The sequence below is a fragment of the Macaca fascicularis genome, chromosome 8 (assembly GCF_037993035.2).
Source record: "Macaca fascicularis isolate 582-1 chromosome 8, T2T-MFA8v1.1".
Taxonomy (NCBI): domain Eukaryota; kingdom Metazoa; phylum Chordata; class Mammalia; order Primates; family Cercopithecidae; genus Macaca; species Macaca fascicularis.
Window position 1 is genome coordinate 62,698,791 of NC_088382.1, and position 22,772 is coordinate 62,721,562.

At 43.2% G+C, this 22,772-nt stretch overlaps 1 long non-coding RNA gene across 1 annotated transcript in view; it reads left to right on the forward strand.

Annotated features, from left to right (window-relative positions):
• LOC141407408 (uncharacterized) overlaps positions 1 to 17,649 on the forward strand; it is a 32,705-nt gene extending 15,056 nt beyond the window's left edge. Inside the window, exons 2-5 of the long non-coding RNA XR_012416425.1 lie at positions 786 to 841; positions 9,014 to 9,182; positions 9,679 to 9,801; positions 16,130 to 17,649. This is a non-coding gene — a long non-coding RNA (uncharacterized lncRNA). The remainder of the gene's footprint in view (positions 1 to 785; positions 842 to 9,013; positions 9,183 to 9,678; positions 9,802 to 16,129) is intronic.
• Positions 17,650 to 22,772: the final 5,123 nt, after the last annotated feature.

Sequence of the window (22,772 nt, forward strand, 5' to 3'; positions counted from 1 at the left end):
AAACACCACTAGGGACTGAGTACCTATTACAAAAAACTAAGATGTTAAAGTGTGATATGGATAGCAATATGCCGTGTGGTAAGGCTGGCTACTGAGAAATTGTTAGGGCAGGAAAGGAAAGAAGGGTAGAATTTCCTGTGGCTTACCTATTTAAAAAGATGAAAAAGTTCAAAGGTACAACAGATTTTCTAGGACTCCAGCTGAATGCAGGCCCATCCTTGCGCACAGTTTTTTGTTTTTGTTTTTTCTGTTTTTGTTTTTGAGATGGAGTCTCGCTCTGTCGCCCAGGCTGGAGTGCAGTGGCCGGATCTCGGTTCACTGCAAGCTCCCTCTCCCGGGTTTACGTCTCTCTCCTGCCTCAGCCTCCCGAGTAGCTGGGACTACAGGCGCCCGCCACCTCGCCCGGCTAGTTTTTTGTATTTTTTTTTTTAGTAGAGACGGGGTTTCACCGTGTTAGCCAGGAAGGTCTCAATCTCCTGACCTCGTGATCCGCCCGTCTGGGCCTCCCAAAGTGCTGGGATTACAGGCGTGAGCCACCGCGCCCGGCCGCGCACAGCTTTTAACTGATAGGCAAATTACAGCAAGAAAGAAATTCAAAGCTCAAATGATTAACCTACAACTATACAGTTAAGTAGAGTCTTCTAAATCTCTCTATTTTTCTCTTTTCTTTTTTGCCTGCTTTGAATCTACTGTTATTAAGCTATTGCTGTTGAGATAAAACTCATTGTTTATGGTTTTGCTAATTCAAGGCTACTTGGACATTTTATTTTTCTTATTAAATTCAGCCAGTTCCAGCTAAAACGTAAACATTGGACACTGCTATGAAACTGAAGAAAAAAAGGTAAAAGAGCTTTTAAAAAATCAGACTGCTATGGAAACTGCTTTACTCCAAATTATTTTGCTTTCCTTGGATTATTTATGGGGGGAAACAAAGTTTAGCCATGTGACAGGTTCTGATTTATTCAAAAATAGCTTGGATCCTGCTATCTTTTTTTTTTTTTTTTTTTTTTTTTTGAGACGGAGTCTCACTCTGTCGCTCAGGCTGAAGTGCAGTGGCCGGATCTCGGCTCACTGCAAGCTCCTCCCCCCGGGTTCAAGCAATTCTCCTGTCTCAGCCTGCCGAGGAGCTGGGATTACAGGCGCCTGCTACTACACTGAGCTAATTTTTTGTATTTTTAGTAGAGACGGGGTTTCACCGTCTTGTCCAGGCTGGTCTTGAACTCCTGGCCTCATGATCCACTCGCCTTGGCCTCCCAAAGTGCTGGGATTACAGATGTGAGCCACCGTGCCCGGTCGGATCCAGCTATCTTTTAAACTGATAAGTTTATGCTGCTGTATCATGACTAGAGTTTTGAAATTATTAGATCTTTTGCGTGTGTATACCTATTTAAATGTGTTTATGTGTATGTACCTGTATTATGTTATGCATTGTGTCTATCATGCTACTAAGTTGTCTTATAAGTAAGTGATTAGTCATACATTAAGTTCAAATGCTTTTCAAGTTCACATGAATTTAGTAACCTTTAATAAATAAGCTGGCTTTAAAATTACTGGTAAACTAAAACTAAAGATTGTCTTCAGAATTGCCAGCATACATTTTTGTCTGAGCTTAATGATTAGATAACTCTTATATTTGTTCTGTTGGATTTTTTTTTTTTTTTTTTTTTTTTGAGACGAGTTCTCACTCTTGTCACCCAGCCTGCAGTGTAGTGGCACAATATAGCTCACCTCAGTCTTGACCTCTTGGGCTCAAGTAATCCTCCCACCTCCGCCTCCCAAGTATCTGGGATGTCCCAGGTGCACGTCACCATGCCCGGCTAATTTTTTAAAATTTTTATTAAAGATAAGGTCTTGCTATGTTGCCCAGGCTGGTCTCAAACTCCTGATCTCAAGCAATTCTCCTGCCTCAGCCTCCCACAGTACTGGGATTACAGGCATAAAGTTGCCATGTTTGGCTGCTGCTGCTAGATATTTTAAGGTGTCTGGGTTTGATAACAAGATTTTAAGACTATAAATCTAGCCAAAAACATAATGATTTTTGTTTATGTAGGGTTTTTTTTTTTTTTTACAAATATGATTAATTTAATATGAACAGCTAAATTTTCTAAGTTATTGGCAAAAATGTCCATGTGTCCAACTTGAATGTTCTTTCTTCGGTAAACACCTGATATTCACAGGCTATAAAAATGGTAAACAGGAAAATTACTTAGAATCATGATTAGCTTCTATAATGTCTCAGTTCTCATGGGAATCTAGATGGACTGCTAAAAATAAAAGAATTAGGTAAATGTAAATAAGAGAAATGCTTGTAGGCAAGCTTTTTGTGTAATTTAAAATCGAAATTATTTTAGGTACTCATTGAATGTTTGGGTCATTTCCAATTAAAAAAGGATTATAATATGGGGCATTGGTTACACTTCTGAGCTTGTTCATGAAATCTATCATGGGGAAAAGCATTAGAGGACCTCACCGAGCTGAATAAAAAGAAGGACTGAGTCTAGAAAATAATCAAAAAATAAAAACGGGATGAGCCAAGTGGGTGCCTGTATACTTGTCCTGGCCCAGGCGGGCAATGAACATGAAACAATACTGCCAGGGAAACACTGACATCAACCAAACAATCCAGAAATTACATAAGATACAACCAGTCAGGCTGGCCCAGAGCTCCTACAGCAGCCCTGTGTAGCCTGTGAAAAAGCCAGGTGGCACCTGGAGAACAAAAGTAGACTACTGTGAGCTAAAAAAGTGGTGCCCCCTATACATGCAACTATGCCCATGTTGCTCAGCTGCTAGAGCAGGTGGTCCTTAGGCTGGGAAATGTCCGTGCTGTGATTTAATTGCCTTTTTCAGCATTCCTTTAGCAAAAGATTCACAGGACCAGTCTGCCTTCACTTGGGGGGCCAACGATGGTCTTTGCAGGTGTTACCATAAGGGTGCCTGCACAGGCCCACCGTCTGTCATGGTATGATTGCATAGGACTTGTCTAGACTCTCTTTGCCTGCCTCAATCTCCCTTTTTACTATATCGATGTTATCATCCTAACCTCAGAATCTCTTGCTGATCTGGAGGCTGCCCTACAGACTGTCTTTGGCCAGCCTAGAAGATGGGGGATGGAAAGTCAACTCCAAAAAGTTTTAGGGATCTGGCAAAGCCATCAAAGTCCTGAGAGTTACTTGGTTGGGTAAGTTGTAAAACATACCCAGAGCTATCGTTGATAAGGTAGCACAGCAGCCTATTTCCCAGACGGTAAAATAATTTCAGATTTTTCTCGGTTTGCCGGGACACTGAACAATATTCATTTCTCATTTGGCACAAACCCTCCACCCATTATACACCCTATTATAAAAAGATGAAAAGTGGGACTGGACACACATAGAGCAAGAGGCTTTTGACAAAGTAAAACTATTGGGAAAGCAAATCCAAGCACTAGGTGCCCCACTGCCACAGCACCCTCTTGTATTAGAAGTCACTGGGGATGCCACGGGGATGAATTGGGGTTTGTGGCAAAAGCAACCAATGGAAGTGGTAGGTGTAGGGCTTGGAGCTCAATTATGGGAAGAAGCAGAATCTTGCTATACAGTTTTAGAGCAACGGCTATTGGCCATACATAGACCATTGCAACAAGCGGAGACCATCACCAGAAAGCAGACCATCACAGTAAAAACTGCCTATCTCATTCATGAGTGGGTAAAAGGCCTTCTAGCTAAGCCTACCTCCAGGGTAACACAGTCACACCTATCTATAATAAAAGGGTGCCCTGTCAGGCCTTTAAGTTGTTTAAGTCAGGCACTGCAGGAGGTGCTTGGACTCATCCACTTTAAAAAAGTAGAGGGGACTGGCATAGCAATGGAACCACCTACCAGGCCAACCACTGTGTCTGAAGGGACCTGCTGAAACCCTCTAGGGCCCAGTACACTGATGGGTCTAACAAAGGCACCAACACCAGTAGTCTACAGTTGTGATGCAAATGGAGACTGACACCATATGGATAAAATGGGCATCAAAACAAAACATAGACCAGAGGTCCACTTACCATATAATTCAACAGTGCAGGCCTCACTACAAAAAAGAATGGCTTGTTAAAAACCCAATTACATGCACTGTCCCAATTCCATGCATTGTTTCTAACCCAATTACATACTTAAATCCCTGGACTACGAATCTCCCTGAAGTCATACGAAGGTTAGATGAGTCACCCACTACCATTCATGGCATCATTTCCTGTGACTGGTTGGCATGACCTGTGAAACAGGCCCCATAAACTCTCAGGGTTAGCTCTGAGTCACTGAGTCATGCTCCTGAAGCAGGTGGTCAGACCATGCTCCTGAGAGCACCAATGGATCTGCTAAGCATAGATGGCTATGTAGACCTGAAGTTGAGCTGGACAGTGCCTCCAAACTGGATCAGCTTTATGGCATTGGAGGGTGCCATGAAGACTGCTAGAGGGGAGGTGGTCACAGCTGTGCTCCTTGATGGGTGTCTGAGAGCCTTATGATACTAACACGCAGCAGCACCAATACTTGCTGGAGCGACCACAGGGCAGGCAGTATGGGCAAGGCTGGAAACTTACTAATTGGCTAGTATGCCTGCTCCTAAAAGGGAAGTCATGTGTGGTACTGTAAGCCAGGCCTGAAGCCCATGGTGGCCTCTCTAATAAGGCCCATGAAAAAAATATAGTGGTAATAATGTTACAAGAAATGGATACACCCATAAGGGTCCTTATCAAACACCTGTGTTCACATCCATAGGCTGTTCCTACTAACCGTGACAGCTGATAATGCCTTCCTGGACTGGGCTGACTATAACAGCAGCCAGCAACCAGTCTGATTGTTGCATATATGGATACCTCCCTGCTGTCAAATAATAATAATACGCCTTGAAATACTCTGCCTTTCTCCCAGTGGAACTAGAGTGACTGATTCAACAGAACCAGTAATGCACCTTGGGCTCACTAGGGATTGTGTCCATCTGGAGGCCCAATTGCCAAAGTGATGGAGACCCAGCAACATATGTGTTTATGAGCACTACCTGTTGAGCCTATATCCTTGATAAAGAGAATAATGCTTTTTTTTTTTTTTTTTTGACTGTCACCCAGGCTAGAGTGCAATGGCGGGATCTTGGCTCACTGCAACTTCCGCCTCCTGGGTTCAAGCAAGTGTCCTGCCTCAGCCTCTGGGCGCATGTGACACTGCGCCCAGCTAATTTTTTGTGTTTTTAGTAGAGACGGCGTTTCACCATGTCACCCAGGCTGGTCTCAAACTCCTGAGCTCTGGCAATCCACCTGCCTCAGCTTCCCAAAGTGCTGGGATTACAGGCATGAGCCACTGTGCCCGGCCCACAAATGATTTTAAATAGTTTGTCAACTGAGATCCATGATAAAACCCAATTCAATTTATTTACCTCATTCTCAAATTGGTTATACACCTTGCCTACTCATTGGAGTTATGTTTTGCTGATAGGCATGATAACTGTAGTTAACTTCTGCTTTTGATACTGTTGTGCGTACTGTGGATGTGACTTGTACACACAAGCCAATGCTATACGGTATAAGCCCATACAATTCTTTCCCTCATACCCCACTCAGAGACTCTGGTTCAAGACTGGCAGAAAAAATGTAAGAGTTGAGGGACAGGATGGATTGTAGTGTGATGTGTCCCCCATCAGGTTACTTAAGGGTGTATGTCTGCTGCCTGAACCTGAAGGCTGGGCAGTGAGTCAAGGTCATGGTGTGCAGCTGAGGAGCAGGTGTCTGAGAACCCAAACATCCCAGGGCACAGCTGGGAACATACCAAGGAAAACAGTCTCATCACACACATGGAAGGCGAAGAGCCAGAAAATTAGCTGAGAAGCAGCTTAGAACTGGGTGGTGGTGCAGATCTCTAGAGCTGTCCTGCCACTGCCCAGGAGCGTCCTGTATATCGGTCCTAATAAACTCATCTACTTATCAAGCTGGACTTGTGAGAGTCATTCTCTGGTATCTTGACTCCTTCCCAGTTTAGGGAAGGGATATTACAATCCCGGGTTTTTCTTATAACATTGCTCCTGGTGACCACCTCACTATGAGACAGCTGGATCCAGCCTACTTGACTAGCCCCACTGACCCCCTGGACTATGCAGTTATGCCATAGTGACCACGTTACAGCCACAGCATGACTCCCTAGAACTGCGTCTGCTTACTTTAAACTCACCAAGTAGAACTCCCTGTGGGAAATGTGCCTGGGTAATGCCCTGGACCCCAGCAAAGGCTTCAGCCCACAGGACCCTCACATGCACCCTCTCTCTGTCTTTCTTGCTCTTGTTCTCCACCTGCAGTCTGAGTGTGCAAGTCCCAGACAGCTTTCCTCTTCCTGTTGGCCCTGTGAGGCATGCTGCCTTCCTCTCTGAGAGAAGTAATAAAAACTACTTCTGTTACCTGTGTGTTCTTGCAAAAGATAATAAAATAATAAGAGTGGGAAAAACCCTACCTCTGTTATTTCAAGTGTTTTCTTGTGCTGTCTCCTCTGTCTCCCCTGACCGGCACACTTGACCCAACACTCCTCTCGGTCAGGGCTCTCCTAGAAGGAGTAACTGGACACAGGTCACCTAAGAGCCAACAGGGCATCTACTGGAATAAACATGTTTCCTGTGAGGGGGACCCTGGTCACAAGTTGGACACATAGGGAGGAGGCATCCTTCGGGATGAGGCAGCATCCTCAGAAAGGCACATTGTCCACAACCAGCCCCGCTTCCCCTGGTCATGCTGGGGCGGGGCGAGGGTTGCCACTCTCTTGGGAGAAATCTCAAGACAAAACTGGAGGAAAATACAAGGGCCTCAGATAAAATTAGTTTAGCCAGTTTTAAAGATATTGACATTTTCTTTTTCTTTTTTTTTTTTCTTTTTTAAAGATGGGGTCTCAGCCGGGCATGGTGGCTCATGCCTGTAATCCCAGCACTTTGGGAGGTCGAGGCAGGTGGATCACCTGAGATCAGGAGTTCAAGACCAGCCTGGCCAATATGGTGAAACCCCCTCCTACTAAAAATACAAAAATTAGCCAGGCATTGTGGCACATGCCTGTAATCCCAGCTGCTCAGGAGGCTGAGGCAGGAGAATTGCTTGAACTCAGGAGGTGGAGGTTGCAGTGAGCCAAATTCGCAATGCACTTCAGCCTAGGTGACAAGAGTGAAACTGTCTCCAAAAAAAAAAAAAAAAAGACGGAGGTTTCGCCGTTTTGCCCAGGCTGGTCTAGAACTTCTCAGCTCAAATGATCCACCCACTTTGGCTTCCCAAAATGCTAGGATTAGAAGTTTGAACCCCCCTGCCTGGCCGATATTGGCATTTTCCTATTGTGATGTGAGAAGAGAAAAATCTGTGTTGCCACCATTTATTATTACTTTCTTTTTTTTTTTTTTTTTTTTTTTTTTGCAAAAAAGTATTTAAAGTTGCTAGAAAGGTAATAAAAAATAATAAAAATTGTCTACATGGTATAAATCCCCTTGGGCATTAAATTCTTGTTGATATTACTTGTATGCTGAGTACCCTAAACGTGTGAAGTAAAAACATAAAAAAGTGTTTTCTCCAATACCTGTCTCTCAAATAAGATATATTAGATCACATTTCCCACTGGGGAGTGGCGTCCTGAATGCCACTCTGGCCGTACTCCACACCTTAGCCTCCAGGGTCAGATATCAGAACCCTCATTCTAATATGTAAAGTTCACACCCTGTTTTTTGGTTTTCATTTTTTATTTTTAAACTTCAAAGCAATTTTTCTTTCCTCCTCCGGGGCAGACCAGAACAGTGGGTGATTTGCCTCCTTCCATTCTCCTGGGAAAGTGAAAAGTGGAGAAGAGAATGTTTAAATTGTTGCCTGCTGGGGACACATTGCACTCCTCAATTTGGGTGGTAGCAACCGCTGTTGGAATTCGTTATCTGTGGGTCCAGTAAGGTTGTATGATGTACTGATGTCCCACGGTGAGGAATTATTCTCTGTAATTCTCTTGGGCTTTGCAGTCCTTGAACAGCTTTGTTCTTCTCTTCTGGGGTCATCATGCCGAGTTCTCTGATGTATAAGGTGGTCCAGGCAAGTCTGTAGCTGCAGTGTCTACTTTTTGAGGCCAAAACCTTAAGCCATCAGACACTGGGGGATCTATTCCATATCTCCTAGGAGGCTGACTGGCATTTCTTCACCACATTGTCTCTCTTTACTATTCTTTTCCACTGCTACAGTACCCAGGAAAACTTCTCCAAGTCCGTGGTAAGCAGACATCCACCCAGAGTGAAAATGCTGGTCTCCTCTTCTAGCGTAGGCCTCCAGTCCTCACAAGGGACTCCCTGAGGTCCTCCTCCCTGGTCAAAGGGAGGGAAGCTCCCTTTGAGGGAAGAGTAAGAACAGTTTCTTCAGCCACCTCTGGTCCCTGGGTCTGGTCTCTCTTTCTGTGGATGAGGGTAGCAGGAGGGGATTCTGGGAGGGGGTGCTTGGTGGTGGGAACCATTCTCTTATCATCTCCGTGAGAGAAGTGAGACAGGGCTGGCCTAGGCAGCGATCTGAACTTAGAATGTGAGACCTTAGCAGCAATTCCAGAGCAATGGCAACACGCATTCTTATTAAACAAGTTAGCTTTATAGTGATGGCTTATTTCATATCTGGGTTGCTAGAGCCTCCAGGTAACATAATAGAAGGAATGTGCTCAGACAGCCCAGAGCATCAGTCCACATTTTCAGTTAGAAAGCAATGAATGTATGTGAACCAGGTTGCTACATCAACTCCTGTCTAGGACAAGGTGGTGCATAAATGAGTCCTTGTGTATCAATATTTTATTTTCATTCTGTACTCTTACACTGATGAAAAAGTGAAAAGTTTTTATGATGAATAGTAGCTGGATTCTTCCCTGTCAGTGCTAAGTGATCAAATAGAAACCAAGGTTCAAATAAACACAAATACTCCTACAGATAAGTATGATCATTTTCCTGACCTTTTAATGTTATTTATGCCATATGCACATTCAAAAATTATCATTTCCTCTTTTATTTGCAGAACTGAAATTTTGTCTCTCAAAGGACTGGTGCATCATTTTGCGGCTGGAAGCTTGGAAAAGCTCTGACAGACTCAAGTCTCTGCTGTGCTTCTGTGGTGGAGCCTTGGACAGCCGTGGGGTTAAGGTTGTTGGATTCAGAGTTGCTATTCCTCCACTGCATCGGGACAGGTGACAAAGTTTTAGTTGTCAAAAATAATTTGTCCAATAAGAAAGTGCTTTCCTCTATCTTAACCTCTTAATTCATTGTCTGTCTCTGCCAGATATGTGTGTGAGTTAACCCAGACAGAAAATAAAACTTTGTGTATAAGTGATTCATTTTAAAAATTCATTCTTAACATATGTAAAACCAAATTGTTTGAAAGTAACTTTTGCTTATTGGAAAGCCTAGTATCTTAAAATCTCAGGCTTCTTAAAAAAAAAAAAAAAAAGAACCTTTCATTTTAAAGTAGATTTACAGAAAATCTCTAGAAAAGAAAAGTGAAGACAGAACAGAAAGCCCTCATGTACTGCACATCCTGTTTCCCCTGTTATTAACATCTTACAGGAGTGTGGTGCATCTGTTACAGTTAATTAACCAATATTGAGACATTCCTCCTAGCTGAAGTGCATGTGTGCATCATTCAGATTTCTGTAGTTTTTGGCTAATGATGCTTTTCTCTTCCAGGATCCCATCCAGGATCGCACATTCCATGTAGTCACTGCCTCCTTAGGCTCCTCCTGGCTGCGACAGTTTTTCAGATTTCCCTTGTTTCTGATGATCTTGGCAGTTTTGAGGAACACTGGTCAGGTATTTTGTAGAATGTCCCTTGTTTGGGATTTGGCAAATGTCTTCTTTTGGTTAGACTGGGGTTACGTGTTTTCCGGAGGAAGATCACAGAGGGGAAGTGCCACTTTTATCAAATCATATCAAGGGTGCATATCAACATGACTTGTTAGTGTCAATGCTGACCTTGATCCACTGGCCGATGTAGTATGGGTCAGGCTTTTCCACAGTAAAGTTGCTATCTTTATTCCCCTTTTCATTGTTGTATTCTTTGGAAGTAACGATGTACAGTCAACACTTAAAGGGTGGGGAGTCAGCTGGGCAAGGTAGCTCATGCCTGTAATCTTAGCATTTTGAGAGGTCAAAGCAGATGGATCGCTTCAGGCCGTGGAGGTTGAGGTTGCAGTGAGCCAGGATTGCGCCATTGTACTCCAGCCTGGGTAACAGAGTGAGACCCTGTCTCAACAAAAATTAAAAAATAAAAATAAAGAGTGGAAAGTTCTAGTTCACCTTACTGAGGGGAGAGTATCTACATAAGTTGTACAGACTTCTTCTGCACAGGAGGTTTTCTATTCTCCTCCACTTTTAAATTCATTCAGTATTTATTTATATGATTCATGCATATTTATTTTTTATTTTGGGTTACCATCCAATACCACCTTGTTTGGGTTTTTTAAATTGTTCCAGCTTTGGTCATTGAGGAGCACAGTTGGCTCTTGTGTCATTTTGACAAACTCCTACTGTGTGTGTGTGTGTGTGTGTGTGTGTGTGTGTGTGTTTGAAGCACTTTCTGGCATTACAAGATAATCCTGCCCTTTTTCTTTTGGATAATCCTGTTTTACCTTTTTTTAAAAAAGTTCTGTCCTATGGATATAATTTGGATGTTTGTCCCCTCCAAATTTCATGTTGAAATTGTGATTGCCAATGTTGAAGATGGGGCATGGTGGGAGGTGATTAGATCATGGGGGTGGATCCCTCTTGAGTGGCTTAGTGCCACCCTCTTGGTGATGAGTGAGATCACATTAGATTTGGTTGTTTAAAAGAGCCTGGCACCTCCCTGCATCACTCTTACCATGTGACACGCTGGCTCCCCATCAACTTCTGCCATGACTGTAAGCTTCTGGGGCCTCACTAGAAGCAGCTGTCAGCACCATGCTTCCTATAAGGCCTGAAGAACAGTGAGCCAATTCAACCTCTTTTCTTTGTATACTATGCAGCCTCAGGTATGTCTTTATAGCAATGCAAGAACGACCTAATACACCTATCTTGAGTATTTCCTGCCTCAGCCCTAGAATCAGCCATTTCTTCAAGAAGCTCTGGTTCCTTCTATTGGTAAACAGTGTGAGTCCAAAAGTATCTGAGACACGTCTCAATCAATTTAGAACGTTTATTTTGCCAAACTTAAGGATGCACCAATGAAACAGCCTCAGGAGGTCCTGATGACATATGTCCCAAGTGGTCAGGGTACAGCTTGCTTTTGTACATTTTAGGGAGACACGAATTTGAAGAAGTCAAAGAGGGGTCTTGCTATGTTGCCCAGGCTGGTCCTGAACTCCTGGTCTCAACCCATTGTCCCACCTCAGCTCCTGAGTAGCTGGGATCACAGGAGGAATTGCCTGTCAAGCCCTGCTGAATACTGAGTCTTTCCATCCCTTTCTCTCTGTGTTCCATACAAATGTTCTACTTAACTCTTCAGCAGACCTGATGGGTGCTAACTTGTTACCTCTCTAGGCTTAACTCATCTCATGAGTCTCACCCATTTCAGCATTTGTCTTTTCCATAGTAGAACTGAATATTTTCCAAAATACAGCATTATACATTAAATATCACACACACAGTACATAGGCAAAGAAACTGTAGTTAGAAGTCACGAGTGCAACAAAGTTTCCCGTTTTAGGGAATGGGAGCTCAAGTGATATTAAGTAGATTGGTTGGGAACTGGAAAATATTGAAAATGTCAGATGTACTTCCAAATGAGGGTATGGTATTTGATCCAAAGGCTATATATTGGTTAATTTACTCTGAAGAACTGAAAGTTTATTCAGAATACTCTATTATTCTTTCAAAAAAAAGTGCAAAAGACTTCACAAGGCTGGAAGAGAAGGAGCTGAGACATGGCCTGTTGCTAAAGGGTCTGCAATATTTTACCCTCCTTTTTTTTTAAGAGAAGCAATCTCACAAGGGTGCAACTATCTTCATTATCCTAAAGATATTCCTGTCAAGTGTTACAACCCTGTTTAGCATCTTCTCGACACTTGTGAGGTAAAAGATTCCAAATCTCTGTATGGTCAAAATTATAAGGAGCCTTGTGAAGACTGGTGAGTTCTGCCCTTGCTTGGTAGAAGTGGGGCAGTCAGAGCTGCTTTTTGGGAGGATGTCATCTTAGCACCAGGCCTGAAAGAGTCAGTAGAATTTCAACAAACTGAGAAGACAGAGAATGGTGTGCTAAAACAGCCAGCAGCCCAAGCATAGCAAGGAAAGTGCACAGTGTGTTTGGAGAAAATGATTCGTCTGCTGCATGAAACGGAATGGAAGCAATGAAGTCCAGTGCTCTGTGCAGTTAGAAGCCCAGCCTGCAAGATGGGCTCAGACAGAAGCAGAGGGTCGTAGGTCGCTTTCCAGGAGTTACCATCAGACTTTATAACAGCACTAAGCGGGTGCTGTTATACAGCTGTGTGGAGCACATGAATATTATCCTCTCAGGTGTGTTGCCAGCACCTTTGGGGAAGAAAAACTCTATAGCTCGATATGGGTAGTGAATGTTATAAACCCAGAACAAAAGCTGTTCAGATTTGCTGATTGGCAGGGAAGTTCTGGGAGCGTCACATATTCTACACTTTTGTATTTCTTCACAACAATCCCATATGGTTGTTGTTGTTGTTGTTGTCTTTTTGTTTGTTTGTTTGTTTGTTTTTTGAGACAGAGTCTCATTCTGTCTCCCAGGCTGGAGTACGGTGGCAAGATCTTGGCTCACTGCAAACTCCACCTCCCGGATTCAAGCAGTTCTCTACCTCAACCTCCCTAGTAGCTGAGATTACAGGCAGCCACCATCATGCCCAGATAATTTTTGTACTTTTAGTAGAGATGGGATTTCACCATCTTAGCCAGGCTGGTCTTGAACTCCTGACCTCGTGATCCACCCACCTCAGCCTCCCAAAGTGTTGGGATTACAGGCATGAGCCACCCAGCCTCCCATATCTTATATCACATTTTTCTTTCCATTTTACAGGTGATGAAACTGAGACTCAGAGAGGAAAGCTCATTGGCCCAAAGTAACATAGCAAATAGGTGGTGGAGGCTGGATTCTATGTGCACACCCTTAACTGAATGCTTTCAACCTCATTTTTTTTTCTGTTTTCAAAGTGAGCTACAAACATTCCCATTTTGAAAACTGATGGTGCCACATAAATGAATGTTGAATAAGTCAATGACTGAATACATAGATGGCTGAATGCAAGAGGCTCCCACTGAAAAGGAACATCCTTTTGGCTCTGAAAGTCTGGAAACACACAGAAGAAAAAAAGGAGAGAGAGGCTCTGTATTTTCACATTTCTGGAAGGCTGCAGAAAAAGGAGTGAATACAAATTTGGAAAAATCTGTATCAAATCTAGCCAAGTGCTGTAATCTCAGCTACTTGGAGGCTGAGGTGAGAGGATCGTTTGATCCCAGGAGTTTGAGGCTGCAATGAGCTACTATCACACCACTGCACTCCAGCCTGGGTGACAAAATGAGACCTCATCTCTTAAAAAAAAAAAAAAAGTATAAAACCCAATGAAAGATTACCACGGCCAGGTGTAGTGGCTCACACCTGTAATCCCAGCACTTTGGGAGGCCAAGCGGGTGGATCACCTGAGGTCAGGAGTTCGAGACCAGCCTGACCAACATAAAGAAATCCCATTTCTACTAAAAATACAAAATTAGCTGGGCATGGTAGCACATGCCTGTAATCCCAGCTACTCGGGAGGCTGAGGCAGGAGAATTGCTTGAACCCAGGAGGTGGAGGTTGTGGTGAGCCGAGATGGCATTATTGCACTCTACTGGGCAACAAGAGTGAAATTCTGCCTCAAAAAAAAAGAAAAAAAAAAAAGAAAAAAAAAAGAAAGATTATCAATATGAACTTGCCAATGTTTATTTTAATTTTAATTTGTTTTTAGACAGAGTCTCACTCTGTTGCCCAGGCTGGAGTGCAGTGGTGTGATCAAAGCTCACAGCTGCCTCAAAGTCCTGGGCTCAAGCAATCCTCCCACCTCGTCCTTTCAGGTACCTGAAACTATAGGCACGAGCCACCAGGCCTGGCTAATTTTTAACTTTTTGTAGAGACAGGGGCTCACTATGTTGCCCAGGCTTGTCTAGAACTCGTGGACTTAAGTGATCCTCCCACATTCGGCCTCCCAAACACTAAATTATAGGTGTGAGCCATTGTGACTGGCCATTTTCTTTTTCTTTTTCTTTTTTTTGTTTTAGTTACAAAAGGGATGTAAATGTGTGTGATCAGAGCCCAGAGCAACTTTCAAAGGCCTTTGACCATTACTTTTGATTTTTGTTATCCAGTGTGGGACTTTCTCTAGAAATCTGTTTCTAGTGACCTACATAGTTTAAAGTTGTGAATTTCTTTTTCCGTCCTGCAGAGTCTTGTGCCTTTGGGTACGTGATGATGAGGAAGAGCTAGCTGCAAGCCCCATTCCTCAGCAGTACTATTCAGTTCCTATTCATGACAGAATGACACTGAAAGTACAGTGGCTGCATTTGTTTGTTTTTTAAAATTTCCCAGCTCCTAGAACTGACAGTTGCTATATTAATTGCACAAAACTTTGCACTAAGACTAAGAAGATGACTGAATGGAAATTAATCCCACACTGTCAATTCAGTAGTCATGTGAACTCACATCTCAGAAACAGTGGGAAGATAATAGAAAGAATGTCTTTATAGTCATTGCCTTTCTCAGAGCTCTTTTCAATATTTGGTGAATTCTTTTCATATTAATTACTATTTTTTTTCTTGTTTCAGTAAACCTACACACATACTAAATTTAACACGAAATTGCATTAATCATGTGTTCTAAAATTTTCTGCATCTTAGGATGGTTGGCTATCTTAAACATCTTGCTGGCCTCCGGAGAGACTGCCCCTCCCAGGGCTGGCCAGTTCTGGAGATAACAAATAACTCAGCCGGGAGCATGTGTTTTACGTGCAAACTACCCAATCCCAAGTCTACTCCCAGCCTCTCTCCTTTATCTAACTCTTACACACCACGCCAATATCCCCACTGCCCTAAATCCTCCCAGGGCTACCTACCAGACAACTAGAGATGACCCCTGTAGATGAGAGCTGTTGGGAGAGGGAAAGAGACAGAGAGAGAGAGAGAGAGAGTGTGTAGTACTATGAAGCTGAACATACCCATATTTTAAAATTTGTGAGAATTTAGCTGTATTTTCAAAGAAAGGAAATGTGCAAAACAATGTAAATAAATTTAACCTGTAAAATTAGTATTTTTGAATAACCCAGTAAAGAAAAGGAAAGATTATTAAAATATATTTGCACAGACCTTTAATGCTTTCCCAAGCCACTGTGGAAAAGTCAAAAGAGGCCGGGCGCGGTGGCTCATGCCTGTAATCCCAGGTGGGTGGATCACTTGAGGTCAGGAGTTTGAGACCAGCAGGGCCAACATGGTGAAACCCCATTTCTACTAAAAATACAAAAATTAGCCGGGCGTGGTGGTGCACACCTGTAATCCTAGCTACTCTGGAGGCTGAGGCAGGAGAATTGCTTGAACTCAGGAGGCAGAGGTTGCAGTGAGCCAAGATTGCGCTATTGCACTCCAGCCTGGGTGACACAGCGAGACTCCATTTCAAAAAAAAAAGTCAAAAGAAACTAAATGTTATTAGTAAAGGTCAAACCTGGAATAGAAAGTATAAAGAAAAGTTGGTGTGTGTGTATGTGTGTGTGTGTGTTATTTTATAAAGGCTTACCTTCAAAGAACCTCAAACGAATAACTATATAACTCTCTCTGTATGCAACTATAACTTTCACTTGCAAAAGTGTACCAGTTTGAACAGTAAATCACCCATTCACCTATCTAAACATCACATGATAAGTAATGTTTAGATAGGTGAATGCATAATTTTAGTACAGGGAATTTTTAGAATCTTTTTAGCACATAATTAGATGAGCATGTATGGAAAGTATGTTGTTATAAAGAGTTTACCCTGAAGGACCCATAGTAAGTCCTCTAAACCAGTGCTTAATCTAATTAGTTCTTGTAGCTAACGACAAATCACATAGTTTTATAAATTACCAGTGGTCACTAAAAATTATTACTATCACCAAGCCTGTTTTCTTGATTTTACCTATAGGTTGATTTTAGTGCATTTGAGCTACAATCATATTTTATTATCTAGAAAATGCCTTGAAGACATCTGTGGACCTACAGACTTCCAGAGCTACTTTCTGCATACAAAGGAGGCATGAACAGGCCTTTCTACTCAGAAGTGGACTAAGGTGAATCCATCCAACCAACATCTGTCATAGTTCTTTGTGTCCCAAACACCTCATGTATGTTGAAATTAGCTGATTTCATGATTCAGAATAGATCCGGTCTTCAACCTCAAAGTTGTCCAGTGCATCCCCAGTTCAACCTCAGAAGAACCTTTCAGAAGCCCACCAGCTCATGAAACATTCCTTCTGGGGGTCTCTGGTGGGCACAGAATAAGCCCCCCTTCCCCTCAGGGTCTGCCTGTCTGCCCCTTAACCTGTTCTCCTGCTCCTCCATTCCGGGTTCCCTCCACCTAAGGCAAACTGCCCAGGGCACCTGCCCAGCATGGAAAGTTTGGTCTTCAGGGTCTTGACTTTTTACCAGCATCTCTGAAGCCCCAAAGTCATATAAGAATTTATTTGACTGAAAATTATTTAAGAACTTTATGTGTTAATTTTCCTTATAAAGTGAAAGTTGATCACTTTCTTTTCCCATATTTCCTTTGCCCAGACACAACTTACTGTTACTCTGTTTTCAATATCGAAGCAGGAAATGGAATTCACTGTGAGCCTGCCCCAGTGCTATTCAGACTCATTCTATTCAGGGAGCAACTTCACTCCATAATTTGTGTAGATACAGTTACTTACCCACCCCCTCCCTAGTGCATAACTCCCCAAACACACCCACAGACTTCTTCCCCTAGGGAACTACTCAGTGGTGTGTCTCCCTTTACCAGTCAAGTGCACACAATCAGTGCATGCTGTGCTGGTCAATGTGGTGATCTTTTTCCCTCTTTTAACCTGGGGAAGAGAGTTTATGGCAGAAATCACAGCTTTAATCCACACATCTTCATGTACCAACTTCAATGTTCTATAAGACAGAGAACAGGATGGGTCCAGCGATTCCTCCTGAGCAGTCGTCACGGAAATCTCTTGCTCTCCTTTGGGAAGATGACTTTCACTCTTAATGAGGCATCAGTACTCACCATTATTACATGGACTGGTGAACGAGAACTTGTTATCTGCCAGCACTGTGCTGTGCTTCACTCAAGCTGGTTAATTCCTGCACTCTTCTGTGTTACTGAATGATTTTTCTTTTCTTCTGAATGGCAGTTTTTAAACGTAGGACTACTGTTTCTTCATCATTTGAGTTTGGGAATTAGGTCTCAAATGAGGCAGCTTATGAAACCTGCTTTGGAGGTCAGGGGTCTTCTCTATAGTGGAAAACATCTACCTGACCCTTTTCGGGCCCCAAACTCCTCTCCAGGGTGTAGTGAATGCATGGCACTGGGCATCCCTCCTGTAAATGGAGGAGCTTAGATCTCTGGAGGAAACTTCTGGGCTAGTATGTGGCTACCACGAAAATGGCTACAAGTGGGAATAAAAGGGCTTTGATCACCTAGTCTTGAGTTCCAGGCAGTTTTTCTGGGCCATGCCACTGATCAAGCATGGTGACATCGAAGGAAGGTATTCTCCTTTTTTTCTTTTTTGAAAGTGTCTCGCTTTGTCGCCCAGGCTGGAGTGCAGTGGTGCAATCATGGATCTTTGCAGCCTCCGCCTCCTGGGCTCAAGAGATCCTTCCACCTCAGCCTCCAGCATAGCTGGAACTGCAGTGCGCACCACCATACCTGGCTAATTTTTGTATTTTTTATAGAGATGGGGTTTCACCATGTTGTCCAGGCTGGTCTTGAACTCCTGGCCTCAAGTGATCCACCCGCCTTGGCCTCCCAAAGTTCTAGGATTACAAGGGTGAGCCACTGCTCCCAGTCTGGTATCTTCTTTTGTACTTTTCAGAAGAACTCAAAATGGATGAGTTGGCATAAAACTGCATCTGCTGCTCTAGTGCCAGTGAATAGGCCATGAAGCTTGTGGCTCGGATGGAACTTTAGCTTTGTGATTCAGAAAGCAGCCACAGATAGCTTAGGGGTTCAAGACAGCAATGGTGTGTGAACCACCATGGGTCAAGAGGAGCAGTTGATTGGATCTGATCTCCGCTGGCCCCCCAGGGCTTTCGTGCAGACATAGCTGGCAGCCAGATGGTGGCGCTGTGGGCGCAGGCCCTTTCACTAGGGTACAGACGGCTGCGGTTGAAGAGTCTACCTGGCCGGGCGCGGTGGCTCAAGCCTGTAATCCCAGCACTTTGGGAGGCCGAGATGGGCGGATCACGAGGTCAGGAGATGGAGACCATCCTGGCGCCTGTAGTCCCAGCTACTCGGGAGGCTGAGCCAGGAGAATGGCGTAAACCCGGGAGGCGGAGCTTGCAGTGAGCTGAGATCCGGCCACTGCACTCCAGCCTGGGGGACAGAGCGAGACTCCGTCTCAAAAAAAAAAAAAAAAAAAAAAAAAAGAAGAGTCTACCTACAGGGGAGCGTGGAGAACAGGCAAGCCACACGGAGGGCCAACTCTTCAACAAATGTTGGTAACATTTGTGGTACTGAGGGTTGAGAGCTAGGGGAATTCTTAAAAACTATTAGGGGATTCTCTCTTGCTAGTGAAACAGATGGGAAGCCGAGGAGCTACTGCACTTTGGACATTGACTTTAGTTTTAATCACAGACTGTTAAGGCTGGGACATATTTTTCTTTAACTTTTAGACTCAGGGGGTGCATGTGCAGGTTTGTTGTATAGGAAAACTTGTGTCACAGGGTTTTGTTGTACACATTATTTCATCACCCAGGTACTAAGCCTAGTGCCCAATAGTTATTTTTTCTGCTCCTCCTTCTGCTTCCCACCCTCCCCCCTCAAGAAGGACACAGTGTCTGTTGTTTCCCTCTTTGTGTCCATGTGTTCTCATTATTTAGCTCAGACTTATAAAGAGAACATGGGATATTTAGTTTTCTGTTCCCGTGTTAGTTTGCTGAAGATAATGGCCTCCAGCTCCATCCAAGCAATAATCACAATGTAGGACATCTTTAAGGAACAAAGGTAAAAGTTTCTGGAGGTTGAATGACCAATTCCACTAAACTGTCACAGTTTGAAAATTGCCAGAATGCTCTCTCCTTCAGTATATGGTTTATGCCTCAAGTTTAAAGGAATAATTTCTATTGTCTATGAATACAGCTGGAAAAAAAAAACAAAAAACAAAAAACAAAACCCAGTCAAAATATCTCTCTCTTTTGGAATGGCAGTGTTTACAAGCCCCTCTTGCCCAGCTACACAAAGTAGCTAGACGCCATGCACCTGGTCCCACAATGTTGAGACATGTAGTGATTTATGATCATAATAAATTAGTGTTTCCCAAAACTTAATCTGTGGAACCTTGAGTCAAATAACTTTGGGAACTTTGCCACCTGTATCTTCTTAATTATTGCGAAAGTTGTCAGAATCCAAATGGAGTCATGAATATTAAGAAAACCCTGACAAATGGAGCCAGCAAAAACCGTAAAGAAGGGATTCTGACACTTGTGTGCCTGATGATGAAAAAGACTATACAAAAACCACAACCTGGCACACAACCCATTGCAACTGTACAAAAAATATATACAAGAATATCTGCCCAGCAACTGCCTGTCCAAACTTGTACTGGTGTCACCCTTGTCATTGATCTTTGTAACCAAAGGTAAGTATTTCAAAAACAATTATGTAGTCCTCATTTTTTTCTTTAGAAATCTTTGCCTTTTACCTCCCTGACACGTATATTAATAGGGTATGTGTGTTCCCATTGCAATGTTCTATTCCCTAATAAATATCTTCTTTTAGAGAGCCTCTCTCTGTTATTTGGGTTGGAAATATTCATAACACTTGTGAGCCTATTTCATAGCTCCGAGAAGTTAGATGATAATGTGCCTTTACATCTTGTTTAGTCAATAATTTGCCCAAATTATTTGATCTTGAAATGTTACTTTAGCAAGATACCTATTAACAGTTTGTATAAACCTGTCTGATATAGTGTAGGAGTTATTATTTTTTTTAATTCGTCACATCTCTTAATGCTGATATGAGAAACTTTAAGCAGTACTTTTGGTGCCAAGATAGTGAGCATAATGCTCTAAGACATTGAGAACACACAAGAAGCAACAAAGTTTGGGAACTGGTAATATGAATTGTTAAAAGATCAATAGATTGTGGAATTCTAGGCTACTCTCTGGAATGTAGACTAACCCACTGACCATCTGGTAGATTAGGAGGCAGATGAAACCAAGGATGTCCTCCTGGGCCTATGAAAATAAGGAACAAGCAGGGATTAGGAAAGCTGAAAATGAAGTTCAGAAGGGGTGAGAAAGCAGGAAAGGCCAAGAGATAATAGACTGTAAACAAAGAAGAAAATGTCAAAGTTAAAGATGGTTGAGGTGGAGAAGGTCTAAGCAGTAGATGGCTGTCCTCTATTTCTGGGTGGATGAAGTGGAGTGGAGATGAAGATTTCTTGGCAGCTGTGACAATGTGCAAGGAGGGTCTTGAAGAATTAGCAGCGAGGAGAGTAGCAAGCACAGGCTGAGGAGGTTCCTGGGACTCAAATGATAGGGCTTCTAAGGAATAATAATCATGACACAATTTATGCCACATCCCTCAGCCCTCACCACTGCAGTGCACCCCAGAAGCCCAGAAAGAGCCTGTCCAGGTGCAGGGCAGGCTGGAACTGCTGGGGAGCTAACTCCCCCAAAACTTTCCCCAGCAGCAGCCTGGCTTCCGTGCATCTCAGGTAGGGCAACTGTGAGATGTGTGCTTTTTGCTTTCTTTAGAAAGAGTTTTCTTGAAGGAGGAAACCCCAGGTGCCCACATAGAATGTATGTGCTGCCCTTTAAGTCCTGCTTTCCATTCTAGCACCACTTCTTCCCTTCCCCAGCAGGTGTTTCCAGCCCCTTCCACAGAAGCTACTTGTGTTGTTAGTGCGCCAGTTCGGGTTCTTGACTTCGTGGCACAAAATAATTTGAGAGTGTGGTCAGCTCAGTGGCTCATGCCTGTAATTCTAGCACTTTGTGGGGCCAAGGCAGGAAGATTGCTTGACCCTAGGAGTTCAAGACCAGCCTGAGTGAGATCCCATCTCTATAAAAATAAATAAAATAAAAAAGAAATAAATAAAAAAAATTGAGAGTGAGTTCAAAGTGAAAGTAGGTAAAGAAGTTTATTGCAAAGTGAAAGTAACTCTGATAGCTGGATGCTTGAGAAGGAGACAGCGCCATCTGGTACTGAAGTACTACCCATTATGGGAGATGTGCATGATTATTCAAAGGGGTGGGAAGGGGTGTTGCTGTTGAGCATGTTGCAGATGGTTTCCCAAGCCTGCACGTGTGGTGGCCATACAGGCTAGTACATATATCGCATGTCTCAGTAGCATATTAATTCTCCACCCAAGGGTGTATTTTTTACTATTATAATGAACACAGGTCAGCTCAAGGACACTAATGTTGGGTTTCTGCGTTCATGTGAATTTGTGAGTTTTCCCATCTGCCCTTTTACCTCCTGACTGTAGGATGTTCTAACCGTGAGCCCAGGATGTGGTTTGTGCACTGTCAGGCAGTTTGTTCTCTCCATCAATTTGGTACGTTTGTTCTTGCTTGAGGGAGGCTATGAGCATCCTATCTAACCTACCTCACTTGCATTTGAATTCTTGTCTCAGTCTGCATGTGGGGAACCCAAACTAATTCACAAACATCATGTCATTTGGCCATGAAGATTACTCTAAAGGATGGTAGAATAATATTATTTCCTCTTTTATTTTATTTTGTTATTATTATTTTTGAGATGGAGTCTCGCTCTGTTGCCCAGGCTGGAGTGCAGTGATGCCATCTTGGCTCACTGCAACCTCCACCTCCCAGGTTCAAGTAATTCTCATGCCTCAGCCTCCCAAGTAGCTGGGACTATAGGTGTGCGCCACCACACCGAGCTAATTTTTGTATTTTTAGTAGAGATGAGGTCTTACGATGTTAGCCAGGCTTGTCTCGAACCCCTGACCTCAAGTGATCTGCCTGCCTCAGCCTCCCGAAGTGCTGGGATTACAGGCATGAGCCACAGCAGCGCTAGGCCTGTTTCCCCTTTTAAAAAGGAAACAGGTTGTACATTTTTCAAAGCCACCCACGTAGTAAGAAGCTGAGCCAAGAGATGAAGTAGCCTTCCGACTTCAAGCTCTGTGTTCTCATCCCTACAACCTGAATCCCTATATTCAAGATGTGTTACTGTTCACAAGGTTGGTAGATTATCATGAGGATGGAGAGAGGAAAGTATATATTGATGTGTGAATATTGATGTGAGAGTGTGATAGGGAAACAATGCCCGAGATGAAACATAGGCATTATCAGTACAAGGGAAGAAGGTACAGTGCAATGGATTAACCTAAATCAAAGGTGATCCAGGACTATTGAAGACCATATGTTAACCAAGGTGATAAGTCAAAAGGGTAAAAGACCAAAGACAGAGATAAGTTTATTCATTGTAGAAAGTGGATTTGGGGCTGGGCACTCTGGCTCACGCCTGTAATCCCAACACTTTGGGAGGCCAAGGCGGGAAGATCACCTGAGGTCAGGAGTTTTCGAACAGCCTGACCAACAGGGAGAAACGCTGTCTCTACTAAAAATACAAAAGTAGCCAG